The sequence below is a fragment of the Myiozetetes cayanensis genome, unplaced genomic scaffold, assembly GCF_022539395.1.
Source record: "Myiozetetes cayanensis isolate MyiCay16 unplaced genomic scaffold, myiCay2020 scf3, whole genome shotgun sequence".
NCBI classification, from domain to species: Eukaryota; Metazoa; Chordata; class Aves; order Passeriformes; family Tyrannidae; genus Myiozetetes; species Myiozetetes cayanensis.
In genome coordinates, this window is record NW_026087521.1 from 29,127,568 (window position 1) to 29,141,533 (window position 13,966).

Here is a 13,966-nt window from a genome sequence, read left to right on the forward strand (position 1 = left end):
AATAGATCACAGGTAGCATCAGCAAATGGCAAGCTGTGTAATTTCTTCTTTTTATAACACTTGAGAAAAACAATTTGATAAACACAGTTTCACAAAGCCTCATTATGTGCCAGTGTGGGTGGTGGTGATGCAGTTCTTCGGTAGAGATAACAGGAAATCCTTGTATTCTGTAGTTACGTTTTTTCAAGTAATTTTATGTCATGGCTTAAGAATGTTCACCACAAACAAATAACCAGGTAAAAAGAAATGAAAATAGACTAAGATATCTGCACTTGTCTTTATCAAAGTGAATGGTATAAAGCCACAGTGGTATACAACCACTCTGCTACATTCTTTCTTGTATCAATCTTTGTGGGGTTTGAAGTTTTTTAAAAACTTCAAGGCACATTAGGACCTTGCACTTACATGAAGAACAATCTTTACAATCTCTACTGTGCACCTTTTTGAAGTACTGTTTCTCATTACTTGTAGAATAAATTAACAGACAATCTCTCAAAAACAGTTTTCTGGTTTGGAAGATTATTGTCATCTTATTATTACAGAGGATTCCTCTTCCAGGTGTCAACAACAGTTTCCTTAGCTGTCTTGAGCTACTATCCTATCCAAACTACCAAGGCAAGAGAAAAGTTTGAAGTAATGCCTAAGTCATTTCTCTGACACATTAGGCCTCTCCAATGTTCTGTTCAGCACAACAACAAGATTATCAGAGTGGGATTTGAGTCATAAATTTCACATTTAAAACCAAAACGTTACTAGGATATGTATGTTTGTAATTTACTTCATGTTAGACTAAGACTATTTACCTTTCCTTTGAGAGAAGTCTCTCTCAATTGACCATAGGTTTTTGCATACAAAGAATTAAGAGACTGGAATCACCGGACAGCATTTTCTTCTTGTTATTCACAATAAGATCATTTCAAATGCCACTCATGAAGATATTTTTTTATTTGTAATAAAATCTGAGGAAAGCTTAGACTACAAACAGTTGCTTTACAAAGCCAGGGAGATGCACTGTATCTGTTCATCAAACAGGTACATTCATTGTTACTTCAGCAAGGTTACTAGTCAGACAGGAATGGTCACCTTCAGCACTAGGGAGGGATATTTTACTCACATCTATTATAGTTACGTGATTAAAGGCCAGTCTCCACGAGAAAGCAGAAAATAATGCAGAAAATAATGTCAGGTGAAACACAGCAATCTAACCCAGGCACATGGAGCACCCTGCGCCAGACCCAATTCAGGGAGCAGTGAGCCCATGAACCGGGCAGAAGTTCCACCACGTGAGACAACTGGAAAGACTTTTGAGAGCACCTCACCGACTGCCTAATGGGACTACTGCCTGCAGGGGTGTGGGTCTCACTGTGGGACCGAGGTGGACTAGGGAGGAATGAGAAGCAAAAAACAGTGAGAAAATAAGAGGATCGAGTCACATGTGAACAGGTTGCCAGTCAATACGATGGGCCATGTTGTGTGCCTGATCACCAGTTTCCTTATTAAACTCAGTTTCTGTTTTCCTGGATGACAGAAGTGGCTCTGTTCCATGTGCACGTACACAGGTTAAAGTGCCCCCAAATGAAGAGATGGCCACAGATCATAGGGGCCCACAAGCCTGCAGTGCCAGAACTGCAGAGACATGTCTGCACATAGCACGTAGGTGTGTGCATGCTGGTGCATGTAACCACTAGTAACCAGACTAGCCTTCTAGTGGAGCAAGACGCTTGGGAAACAGCTATCAGACAGGCCATAAAACTGGGCCAGGCTCTGCAGAGAACAGAGGGTCTGAGCTACTGAAAGAACCTCTCTCTTACACAGCCACAAGAGATTAGGGTCTGAGGGATGGCTACTGGAAGTACCAGAAAGCCTAAGCCAGCCACCTGGGGTTTGAGGGTTGGCTAAGTTTAAGGCTATAGGTCAGGGCCAGCTATCTGAGAGACCCCTTTACATGAGGCAATCCTGTGGCCAGCTGCCACAAGGCTAAGGCCAGTAACTGGAAAGATCCACAGTGTATTCATCTGTATATGTGTGTGCACATCCAAGAGGGTGTGAGTACCAGCAACTGAATTGGGGCTGCAAGGCTCATGGGTTTGCACACCCAAGCTAGCAACAGAGGAAATGGGAGGATCAGGAGGCAGTTCCTGGATAGACCGAGTGTCTAAGACCAGTTACTGGAGGGATCCACATTATACACATTAATATATTTTTCACCAAAGCCTTTCATCCTGATCAGCCAGAGAAGGGAACAGGATCAGGACTTGTCTTGTGTAAGTGCTGTTTTCTCTGCACTGATCTCTGTGACCAGCCATGTGTGTTTGCACTAAGAGCATATGTTCCCACTAGGAATAAATGCTCAGCAGGCTGGAGCCAGAAACACAGAAATGCAGCAGCCTTGCCTCCATCACTCTACCGAGGTGGACAACTCCTAACACCTACCATTGTCAAAAATATAAAAATGAAAAAATATGAAGTTTCAAAAATCACTGGTGTGACAGACAAGCATTCTTAGTGATGTTTGCCAATGCGACGTATCTCTCCTTTAAGCAACAAGGCATTTCATAACTGCCTTTATCAAGTACTTCAGCTTCAACATCACTGGATAGTAAAAATTTTACTACTGCAGACATAGGTTTCTGTATTGTGACTTGAAAACTTTTCAGAATTAAAGGGCAATTTAAAATTATTGTGCAAAATACACAGCAATGCACAAGTAGCAGTCATGAAAACTGAGGCCCTGTGCTCAGGTGAGTCAAGTTTTAACCATAAGGAGTTACACAACCATCAGTGGTAATCTCCAAATGGAGATCACAGTTTAAAGAATACTTTTCAATCCATGTGGCATCTTTTATACCACTGTAACTTCACAGCAAATTTAGCAGAACATCTCAATGGTGAGGGTTGCAGCCATGACTGTGTCCTTGTCAGTATTGCATTAACAGCCCAGATCTGATCAACTGCATGAATCAATCAAGAGAGACAGACTGGTGTCTTTCCTGCTGTCTTTGAACATGCAGCAAAACAGGAAAGCAGCATTTTTTAGTTCCTTCCTGTTCATAATTACTAAGGAATAAAAATCTGGGATGATGAAATGCTCAATGCAACTCCCAAATACACTGAGAATTTCTGATTCTTCTCAATAGCTTTTCCTGAACATTTGCAGCAATATCACAAATTTGTCATGACATATTTTGTCATAGAGGCAATGGCTTTATTACACAGGAGACAGTAAAAGCAATGTTAGATGTCTGACACATGCCAAACTTTTAAACTGGAAAAATCTCAATAATGTTTCATTAATTTATAATATTTCTATGTAAAATAACATTTGCTAGTCAACTGCTTGACAAATTCAGCAGATTTTTTAAATGAATTTTCAACTTAAAAGGAGGAAACACTGACTGATTTGAAGTTAAACTCATAGTTTGAAATTCTTAGACAGCTTCTGGACCGATTTCTCAAGACACGAGAACAGCTGAGAAGCAGACTGGTGAAACTGCTGGTTAAGCTCTGATACAGACAAAACCAGCTGTGCACAGGCCAAGGAAAGAACCAACTACCTGTCACAGCCACCCTCCTCTACTAAGCTCATGGATATACTTTCTACACTTTTCCATGCATATAATACACTTAACTCTGCCCTTGCCTGGATAGTTAAGAGAGCAAGAGACTGCTACAGTCAGGTATCTGTGTAACACACCACAAAACAGTACAGCCAGCTACAAAAATGCTAAATTACAGCACAGTGGAAAAATGTTTCATTTTAATAGAGTCAAATTTATTGACCTCGTTAACATCACAGAAGTGACAACAGATTGATCCATTCTCTATTTCTCAGACTTGCCATTGGAACAGCACTTTTTTGGCCCTGAATAGATGAACATTATCTGCCTAACTGAAGTGGCAATATTGATAAAATTAACTGAAGGTTCACTTCTCAGTCTGCTAATTAACTCATCTGAAAGCATGTGGAAAAAGACTGACTTGAAAGGATACTCCACAGACAGCAGACTGCAGCACTATTTAATAAGATATTGTAGCAAGTATATATTTATGCACTTTGGTTGGTTTTCTTTTTTTTTTTCTCAGCCACCTTCTTCATCCATAAATCATATTAGCAATGAAAAAAAGGTTGACTACATATACTGCCTTTTGATTGATTTTGTACTTTCTGTAAGTAGAAATGTCAATATGCTTTCATTTTTTTCAAGTTCAGATCCACTGCTCAATTAGCTATTATTTATGACAGTACTGACTATTCATTACTACTTTTCTCAATAGAATGAATAATCCATAGGACAATTTACCTTCATCGCACAGCTAAACCCCAAACTTAATTTGTTATTAAATTCTTAAAATGTTTTTCAACTGTTTATACCAAGTTTCAAGATATAAGCCTTTAGTTTTCTGTCCTCTCGTTCCTCAGGCTAGATTAGCATTTTAAACAAACAGCTCCTTACTAAACTGATTACCAAACAAGTTCCCCTGAATTATTATGTTTATTGGAGGATCGTGCCTCAACCTGTAATTCTAGTTTCAATGTGGTGCTTCCTTTTCAATTATTTTCTACTTAAATATGTCATCACTATTGCTAAACTCTTCCAGGTGTGGTATTCCAAAGCCTGATTCAAAGCTTGCAGTTTTCATGTTTGCATGTTCTGAAAATGGACAGAAAATTCAACTTCCCTATCCTCCATCCCAGAGCATGATCAAGTTCTTTCTGCCCTTATGGGATATACTAAACCAGATTACTCAGAAAAAAAAAACAAACCCTGGGCTAAAGAGAAAAATACTGCTGAGTGCATAAATGCCTTCAGATGATAGTTAAGACTTGCTTTGCTAAAGTGTGTTTTAAAGCTGTCCGAGAAAACAGCTGAAGAAACCCATTTATGAAAGTTACTATTAATGCATATAAAACATTAAACTTAAGGAAGGATTAGAAGGTTATCTGAACACAATTTTTTCTATAAGGTTATGGACCCTTCAGAATATTACACAATCACAAGACGGTCAGAAGTGGGCATATAACAGCCATATGGCCATTGTGCACTCTCTCCACTGAAGAAACAGCTGAAGTATAAAAAAAAGAAGTGGATCAAGGGTTGGACTTGATGATCTCAGAGGTCCTTTCCAACCCATCTGATTTTATGATTCTATGATTCTATTCCATGAAAGACACCAATACATTCACTAAGATGTGCATGTATCACTTACACAAGTGAATGTAATGCAGCTTAATACTTTAGAATAAATGAAACATGCATCTATGGGAATATTCAGTGGGGTGTTTCTTAACTGCCATAGGACAGAATTTTTCCTTAAACAAAAGCCTTTTAGGGACTGTTCTAAGGGACTGACTCTCAGCCAGATTTTGCACACACTGTTTGCACAAACAGCATGTTTCAGTAACTTACAACAGGGTACTTCCTGAGCCTTCAGTTTGACAGCAGTCTACAGGTAAAGAAATCCCACAGAGGTGACAACAGACAGTGATTTTGCATGGGTGATATACCCCCATGACACTATACACAGGAATTATTTGTGGTGCTTGACAGCTTAAGAAAAGAACTTTCTCAGTTTGTAAAATTCGTCTACTTTGCAACACAGGGCAGATTTATATCTCACCTGACATCACTGCAGCAAGAAGCTTCTTGCACACTGTTGGGGTTCTTCCCCATTCATATCTTTGATTTAAAAACTACACTTCGGTACAAATACTGAAACAGTACAGCTTTTAAAATGAACTTGGTTCTTCTTTTGTTAACCAGGAGCATGATGCACCCGAAGGTATTTCAATGTTTAGTAAAATTATTTAGACTATGATCTTTTCTCAACTTAATAAAAGCTTTCTTCATGTAAACTGCATGTTTTCCTTAGTAAAACAAATATCATACATATGTTTTTTCCTTGTATTTCTATTAAAACTGATTTATTAAACCAATAAAATCTTATATAAAACTGTCAAAGGTAACTTTTATTTCAGTTAGTGTTCCTTAGAACCAGTAGATTTCAACTGTTCACAATGGGTTTTTAATCATGAACTAGAAATGAGGAACAGTCATCTTCAAAATTTTTTCAAGTCATAATCTGTATTAATTTGAACTAAAGCAAAAGCACAGGGAAAAAAATTCTCTGAAGTAGTTACACCAGTCAAAAGCTGGGTTTCGCATTTCAGCTGACTCCACCCCTGGTAATTAAGAATGCTGTTTCATAGTGTTTTAGGATTATTAAGTGCTTGTCATCCTATCGTCCTTCGTAATTCCTTTGCACCAGCACTGACACTTTCATAATTACATGATGAGGCAATTCAAAGCACTGAGCTAGCCAAAAATTAGGTGGTTTTCAGGCAGGTCAACATGCCAGCTCAACTCATTTGTGTGCTCAGTCAAGCACAAGAAGTATAAGTAGTGGGGGGCGCCAGAGCTTGTGCAGCATTAGGAAGGAGTGACCATCCAAACCATCAAATCCCCATTGTTTTTAACTGCCTTAGAATCTAAGCAGAGCTAAAGGTAGGTTGGCCCAGAAAGGCCTGCCTGAATTTCTCCTCCAGCTTCAGTAACAGATTCCTTGTCACTCCTCTTTTCCTGGCATTAGGATTCCCATTGTCACTGGTGATCATTATGAAAATATAACCTAAAGGAAAACTAGTAATTTTCATTCCATAATCTTACTCACCTCTTGACCACATAAAAATTTCTGGTGATAAGAGGCAGGGAACAGAACAACGTGGTTCCGCAGAGTGTGAAATGCTTAGATTTACACTCCTTTAACTGCAAAACTGAACTCGCCAGTCTCTGTGAGAAGACTGACTCTATTAAAGTATCCCATAAAAAGTTCTTCTTCAATGAAGTTATATTTGCTATCCCTATAGTTACCAAGTTTCAGAGCTGAAGGAGCACCCTGAGATTGTCTTCGCTTGGAAAAAGGAAGCGCACCCTCCCGCCCTGTCCCAGCAGTAGCGGCCAGGGACGGGCTCTGAGCGGCGGGGACGCGCACGGGGGCGGCATTGGCCGCCGGCAACGCCACTTCGGAAAGTTTCCCTGGTCTGTTCCAGGCTTCTCCAGCCGCTGTTCTCCGGCGTCTGGCCCGCGGGGAGGGAGCGCCCGGAGACACCGCCGCCCACCCCGCCAGAGCGCCTCCCAGGCCCGGCCCCGGACAGCCGGGGGCGCCGCGGCCCCGCTCCGCCCGCGGCACGGACGGCGACCGGCGCTCCCGCCTCCCGGCCCGCCCCGCAGGAATGCGGGGGAACCACCGCCCGCGCCTCCCCCGCCCGGCCCCAGCCCCAGCCCCGGCCCCCGCGCCCGGTACCTTCCGGCCCCCGCCTCGCCCCAGACCGCGCTCCCCGCCTGCCGCCGGGCGCCGGGCGCGGCGGGATCTCAGGCCTGCCGCTCCCGGCCGCCGCCGCCGGGCTCCTGCTCCAGCGAGAGGGCGAGCTGGCTGAGGCCGTAGAGCAGCGAGCAGACGCCGCAGCCCAGGCACAGCAGCGCCACCCGCGCCAATCGCCGCATCCTCCGCCCGCCCGGCCCCGCCAGCGCCGCGCGGGACGCGACTCCTCCGCCAGCGCGAGCGCGACGGGCGCGGCGGCGGCGCGCGGGGGCGGGCGGGGGCAGGGCCGGGCGGGCCGAGGGGCGGGGCCGGCGGGGCGGCCGCAGGGCGATTGTCCCGAGAGGAAAACAATGGCCCAGATCCTCCTCTTCCCCCGCGGCCCCGCGCTCAGCCCGGGCTCGCCCCCGTGCAGGTCTCCGGAACACGTCCCTGGGCGAGAGAAGAAACGTCCCAGGCAGAGACAGCGGCAGCACTGACGTACCAAAAGCCCGCAGGGAGAGCGCACAGGCTCCTGTCTCGCAGCGTCTTCGTGAAGGGCAAAAGTGGGACTGAAGTCCCCTCAAAATGACACTCTTTTCTCCTATGCTTAATGTTTCTGTTCCAATAACTTCGATTTTCCTGTGTAAAAGCTTCACAGCTGCCTCTCCACAAGGATACTCTATAAGTACAATAGCTAAAGGGAGCATGCCAAGAGGATGGAGCCACGCTCTTCTTGGTGGTACCAAGCAATAGGACGAGAGACTACGGGCAGAAACTGATGCGTGGGAAGTTCCATCTGAATATGAGGAAGAACTTTTTTACCATGCAGGTGACTGCACACTGAAACAGATTGCCCAGAGAGGTTGTGGAGTCTCCCTCATTGGAGATATTCAAGAACCGTCTGGACACAATCCTGTGCCATGTGCTTTAGGATGACCCTGCTTGAGCAGGGAGGTTGGACCACAGGACACACTGTGGTGCCTTCCAACCTGACCCACTCTGTAATTCTGTTATTCCTTCTCATTCCTTAGGCAGCTGTATCCTTTCTCGTTGTACAGAAACAATCAGAGCATGCATGGACTCCAGTGCCCTTCCCTCCTCCGGCCTTGGCACACAGGTGACTGCACAGTACTCTGGCCCAGGGAGCAGGTGGGTGCTGCTGGGCCAGGAGGATGCTGAGCTGGAGCAGGTTGGTGAACTGAGCCTGCAGGATTTGTTTGTGGTCACTAGCAAAGAGAGGGTTATTTTGGCTCACCAAGTCATGCTTATGGATAACAAGATTTAGCTCTGGGAAGTGGTGGAACAAATAATAGCTGTATATCCTGCTAGACTGGGGGAATATTGGTTGGGTTTCAGCAGAATCCAACACAGTAGTGCATCCCTCCTCACTGGCCCAGACCACTGAGCAAAGACCTAATAGCTTAACTAGCCTACAGTATCACAAAGGTAAGTATTTTAAAGTCATCACTCAGTGCTGCTCCCTCAGCTTTCAGATTTAAAAAAAAATAAAAGTTTGGAATAATTCTGCTTCCTTCTTTGTCCTCACAGTGCATTTGGCTCATATTTTCTCTATGAACTGGAAATACCCTTTTTTAAAATAAGTGATGATGAATTTAGGACCCTGAATTTTAAGAAAAATGCCAACATATAAAACATAAAAAAATAGTTCTGTTATCGATTCTGTGGCCTAAGGGTGAATCTCATATGGGAATGCCCATAAAACCTCAGCCATAGTTTTACTGCTGCTCTTGGCTGTGCTTAAAAGAAGGGGGAAAGCAGAAGGCCAGTTGGCAACTCTGGTAGTTGGAAGAGAAGTAACACCAAAATTGTCCTGCCAAAATTATTCATCACCTCTTCCTCAAAATAAAAGAAGAAATGAGGAGAAAAGGTGGCCCTCAGAAAATACTGGATACTCAACTCTCTTTGCAGTGTAGATACCAGGATGATTACTAGAGATACAAGCAGGGAAGCTGGGACTGAGAAAAGAAGAAGCAGAATCCAAGAGAGGTAAGGAACTAGGGGGCATGAGCATGATGAAAATGCAGGGCCAAAGATGGCAGGGTAAAGATGGAAGTCAGAGATGAAATGGGGAAGTATTTATGAAATGAACTCTTTCTAGAGTTTGTTTAATGAAGTAAGGGAAATAAATGTTTGTAAGATCCACGTGCTGGCTTGCATTACAGAAAGAACCAGTTCCAAAAGCCCCACTCAAAGTCTTAGCTGGGCTTTCTGCCCCTCTGTTCTGTGTTCCTCACTGCTTTCTACTACAACTTCTATTTACTTCTACTACAGCATTCAGCTTCCCTGATTTTGTCTTTGCACTCAAAATCTGGGTCATTGTTCTCATTGCATGTCTACCTGCTGACCTGTGTCATGAATTTGTGCACTGTCCCACTTCACAGTCCCTTACATACACTACCAAGTCCTTATGGCAGGGAATGAGTTACAGAGAGAGTCAGAGTGGAGAGATACAACTGAGTATTTACTGACAGCAAGCTTAAAAGCAGAGACCAGTTAGTCCCTACTGAGGTGTGATACTTGTCCTTTTTATGGAAGAGTGTTCCAGCCAGAGAAATTGAGGTTTGAAAGGTCTTATAAAGGCACCAAGAATGAATGTGGCAGATGGGCAGCAATAATGCTCTCATGCTTCAGAAGAAGAAAGTATACTCTTGGATGAGAAAAGAAGAAATAAGGAGTGCTAAGGAGAGGCAACACAGGGAGAATTTTTTAATTATTATTATCAATCATGTCATTACTGAAATAGGAATTTACAGGATTCTCTTCATTCAATGCTGTCCAATAATACATTAATAATTAATCAGTGGGAATGTATCTGTAGTGCTCTAAAAATATAACTAAGGTAAGGTCAGAGAGAAAGTTAGTATCTTTTTTTAAGCTCTGTGATGCTATTGGGAAGCAAAAATCAGTTAAACTTGCATGCATGCAAGTCTTTTTTTACACTGCAAAATCAGTCCATTTAATCAATTGGTGTGATAAAGATAAAATGCTTCTCACTACAAACTCAGCCATCTGAGTAAGGAAGATAAGCAAAAGTGACTGAAATGCCATACCTAGGCAGTATCACTGAGAAAAAACACCATCATATGGTATCTAATTACATAATTCCACCTATAAATTCTTTAAAGATTAATAATTATGTATATTTATTACTCACCATGAATAGTTAATTAACAATATGTAATATATTAAGCTATAACATTTGCTAGTCTTTAGTAAACTTAAAACATGAAGAGGTATAATCAGGTGCAAGATTCTCTCCTTTTAATAACAATTTTAAATCTTTAAATTCTTTCTTTACTGGAATTTAGTTACTTAGCCATGGTAACTTTTGTATATTTAGAATTCAATTCTATTTACTACATTCAGAAATTAGCTGAAATTCAGAAAACAGCAATCTTATTAAACTACTGGTGTTAAATAAGTAGTTAGAATATCAATTTTCAAGAGGATCAGCATCTTATACTTCTGCTAGTGTGTTCAAGGGTCAGAAGAGCAGTTACTCTGTGCCAGAAGAGGAAAACAACATTATAACAAGTCATTAGATCAAGACACAAATCAGATCAACTTAATTAAAAAACCCAGTCCTAATCAGATGCATTTGTATCATTCCCCCTGTTTTTGTTCTTTCAGGAAGTTAAACTATTAGTTAAGTTGGCAGAGCAGTAAGATTTTGTGCTGACAGCTTTGTGTCAATGCTGCCTCATGTGCAGACCAGTTAAGGGTTTGTCAAGGGCAGCGACACTTTCTTTGATGTTCATGTGCCCTTTCACACAAGCTGCAGTGTCAACACTCAGCTATGATAGATTGTGAGGTTGGGTAATTAAGGAGAAACTGCTTTGTTGCCATGTGTTGTACATATGGTATCATCGGACTTCTTGAGACAATGACCCTTTTCTGTTGCTGCCAGATATCACTGTTTTTTTCCTCCCTGATACTTTTTAAGAGAAAGACATAGTTTGGTACAACTGCCTTCCATTCTTATTGCATCTACTCTTCAGATTTCCCAATATATAGAAATGCCCCCATGTCATAGTTCGTATTTTTAGCAAGGAATTTTTCTTTCCTTTCCTCCTGCCCTGTGTGTGCGCTCTGTATATTGCCCATTTAGTTGAACAAAGGAATCGGCTTGAGCCCCTAATGGTCGAGATTTGTTTCCTTGACAACGAAGGGGGGAGTTGGCTGGTGTGTGACTGGAAGGGGGTGGAGGCTAGGGGGGGAGGAGAGTCTCTCTCTCTGCCGAGGTGAGAGGCTACTGCGGGCTGCAGACACTGCTGGGTTCCTTTGTCTCTTTCCTGTCGGAGGGGAACTCTGGCTGCTGCTCTTGGCTCCACTCTGGCTGGCTGCAGCCCTGCTTACAATGGACCCTAATCAGCTGAAGTTTGTGAGTTTTCTTCCATTGGGAGAACTTTCTGTTTTATTGCTGTTGTTTTTCCTTCCCCTTCTTCCCCCCCCCCACCACCACCACCTGGCGGCAGCCAAGGATCCCACAGCGCTGCCTGGTGACGGGCACTGGACATTACAAGTTCTACTCCTCCAGTGATCCAACAGCGCCACCTGGTGAATGGTACAGGACATTACAAATTTTGCATCTCCAGTGACCCGACGGCGCCCCCTGCTGACTGTGGTTGGAACTGCACCAAAGGGTGCAAGAAATTGAACTATTTAATTTTTCCTTTTGCAAGTTTATCGGTTTTGTTCTTGAAGGGGATTATTGGTGGGTATAGGAGTATTACTTAGTTATTTTACTTGTTTTTTTTTTTTTTTTGTGTTCCTGTTAATACACACATACCTTTTAATAAAGGGCTGTTATTTTCCCTTTTCCATAATTTGTTTTCCTTCAATCAAAGCCTCTTAATTTTGGATTTATAATTGCTTGGAAAAAGAAGTTTGGGTCTTTTCCTCCTAATTCATCCTCAGCAAAAGACCCTTGTCTCATTTAAACTGGGACACCCCAGTATATAAAAATATTGATAAAATTTTTCAGTTTTAGGACAGGAATAAGAAAAACACCTCAGGACATTTGTACACAATTAAAATTAAGTAAGCTGCATTGTAAGCAGTTTGGGAAGGGGTATGATACTTTGCAAATTTCCTAGTTTCTTCTAATATGAATCAATTATTTCTTCAATAGAAAAAGATCACTTCAAAATTTATTTAATGGATCCTCTGTGAATAAGTTATTACATATTAGTCAAAATTTTTGTATCATTCCTCTCACAAAAGTTCAACTTCCATGCCCTAAATAACCAAATAAAGATCTATATATGTAGGTTTACACAGTATTTAGTGGTTTACTACATTAACAAGCAGAATGAATACTTTCTAGGAGCACAAAGAGAATTTTCTTTTTATCTCTTTTTCTGCATTTGTGTGTCAAGCTCTTTTCTTCTGTAATATTTCTAAATATGGAGCTCCAGAACATCAGTCCAAAGAGGATTCTCAGTGTAGGGCTCTTGTTTCTTTAAGTCATCTAAAATTCTCCAAGCATGGTTATAATGAGGTGATTGGTGACAGCCAACATGGCTTTACTAAGGGCAAATCACGCCTGACAAACTTGGTGACCCTCTGCAATGGGCTCACAGTCTTGGTGGATGAGGGAATTGCATTGATGTCATATACCTGGACTTGTGCATAAAATCCTTGTATCTTAACTGGTAGTTGATGAGAAGTTCAACATGAGTAGCATGTACTTGCAGCTCAGAAAGCCAATTGTCCTGGGCTGCATCAAAAGCAGCGTAGCCAGCAAGTTGAGGGAGGTGATTGTGCCCATCTATTGTGCTTTCGTGAGACCCCACTTGGAGTACTGCATCCAGCTCTAGGGTCCCAGAACAGGAAGGACATCAACATGCTGGAGCAAGTCCAGAGGAGGCCATGAAGGTGATGAGAGGGCTGAAGCACCTCTCCTATGAAGACAGACTGAGAGAGCTGGAGCTGTTCAGCCTGGAGAAGAGAAAGGTCTTGGGGAGACCTAATTGCAGCCTTCTAGTATCTAAAGGGAATGACGAGAGAGCTGGGAAGAGACTTTTTACAAGGGCATGTAGTCATAAGGCAAGGGAAAATGGCCTTAAACAGAAAGAGGGTAGGTTTAGGTTAGACATAAGGAAGAAAAAATTCACAATGAAGGTGGTGAGACACCAAAGAAGCTGTGGATGCCCCATCCCTGGAAGTGTTCACATATTCAAATATGCACTATAGAAATAAGGCAAGCAGGGCTGGTTTTTGTTTGTTATTTGCTTATATATATAATTATAGCTAAAAGTCCTTATGGTGTCCTGCTGTTGTTTGCTACAGCATCAAGTGTTTTTGAGTCCTCTGACACACAGATCAGGGTCTTTAAATTACTACAATACATAATCACTTTTTTTTCCTCTAATGCAATATTTACTAGCAGTAGTCATGCACAACAGCAATTTTGCATTATGTCTTGAAAGCTCAATTTTTAAGATGAAATATATCAATAATCTGAAAGTAATCCTGTAAGGTATTTTTTTACCTTTTCCATTTCACAGCAACAGTGCAGACTCTACACAGTGAATCTAACGCTACTTGTACTAAGTATGCTCATCCTAGTCACTTTTTTGAAGATCCTTAAAAGGAATGCATTAGCTCATGAAATCCTCAGACCACAGACAGAAAACGACTGTTT

The 13,966-nt window shown here is 42.2% G+C and overlaps 1 protein-coding gene and 1 long non-coding RNA gene across 3 annotated transcripts in view; one reads left to right on the forward strand and one right to left on the reverse strand.

Moving 5' to 3' along the window:
• The window catches only part of GXYLT1 (glucoside xylosyltransferase 1), a 34,776-nt gene extending 27,369 nt beyond the window's left edge, over positions 1-7,407 (reverse strand). Inside the window, exon 1 of the mRNA XM_050324498.1 lies at positions 7,303-7,407. The gene's annotated coding sequence lies outside the window, so the exon portion shown is untranslated. The remainder of the gene's footprint in view (positions 1-7,302) is intronic.
• Positions 7,408-7,712: 305 nt separating this feature from the next.
• Positions 7,713-12,041, forward strand: LOC126644764 (uncharacterized). 2 transcript variants are annotated; one of them, XR_007630007.1, is made up of 3 exons: positions 7,713-8,416; positions 9,229-9,306; positions 11,796-12,041. It is a non-coding gene; the product is annotated as an uncharacterized LOC126644764 (long non-coding RNA). The 2 variants fall into 2 exon arrangements; XR_007630006.1 differs by lacking the exon at positions 11,796-12,041 and having other exon boundaries at positions 7,713-8,128; positions 8,331-8,416; positions 9,229-10,959.
• Positions 12,042-13,966: the final 1,925 nt, after the last annotated feature.